The following is a 770-nucleotide window of genomic DNA, read 5'->3' on the forward strand; positions in this document are numbered from 1 at the left end:
GTACATTTTCATGACTGTTTCTAAACACATCTTTTAAAAAGTGCACTTTGTAACGTCAAATTACAAATGTTACTTTAAAGTACATTTTAAGTAACTGTTTTAATAATCCTTTGTCATTGACCAACATACTAAAGCACAATTAAAGCACTTGATTATTTTTTTATTTCATTCAAATTTAATATATTTTATATGTACTCATTGTACTTTATTCATGATAACAAATATATCTAAATACATGACATGCATGTTTCAATAGAAATTACATTAAAGCATGTTTTATTCTGCCAAAATGCTTATCAAAACATTAAGCAGTAATTATGAAATTACAAATTAAGAAATTGCTTATAGTTATACTTGAGTGGGTTGGCTAATTGCATTTGATATAAATTTAAACTATAATACATATTCATTTAATTATAAATGACATGCAATTAATTGTCTGAAAACATGACACTTGCTGTAAGCTTGTGTCTGTCAATCATTTTGCGCGTTCACAGCTGGCAGTCCACAAATGGGAACCGGAAGAATAGCGTGTGACGGATGAACTTGAATCGGTTTTCGTGAGTTTGGAGCCTGTGGAATGTTCGCGAATTCTTACGATTTAAACAGCTACAAATTCAAAAGTAATAGATAAAGACCAGACTAAAGTGAGTATTATTAAGCTTTTCAAGTTTGAGGTAGCTGAGAGACACGTGAAAACGGATGGCGTTTTTGTGTGTATGTGTGTGTGTGTGTGTGTTTTGTTGTGGGGTTTTGTGTGTGTGTGTGTT

At 31.2% G+C, this 770-nt stretch overlaps 1 protein-coding gene across 1 annotated transcript in view; it reads left to right on the forward strand.

Annotated features, from left to right (window-relative positions):
* The first annotated feature begins 480 nt into the window (after positions 1-480).
* grik5 (glutamate receptor, ionotropic, kainate 5) overlaps positions 481-770 on the forward strand; it is a 91,719-nt gene continuing 91,429 nt past the window's right edge. The window contains exon 1 of the mRNA XM_016501757.1: positions 481-560. The gene's annotated coding sequence lies outside the window, so the exon portion shown is untranslated. The remainder of the gene's footprint in view (positions 561-770) is intronic.

This window comes from Sinocyclocheilus anshuiensis, unplaced genomic scaffold (genome assembly GCF_001515605.1).
Source record: "Sinocyclocheilus anshuiensis isolate Anshui unplaced genomic scaffold, SAMN03320099.WGS_v1.1 scaffold955, whole genome shotgun sequence".
NCBI classification, from domain to species: Eukaryota; Metazoa; Chordata; class Actinopteri; order Cypriniformes; family Cyprinidae; genus Sinocyclocheilus; species Sinocyclocheilus anshuiensis.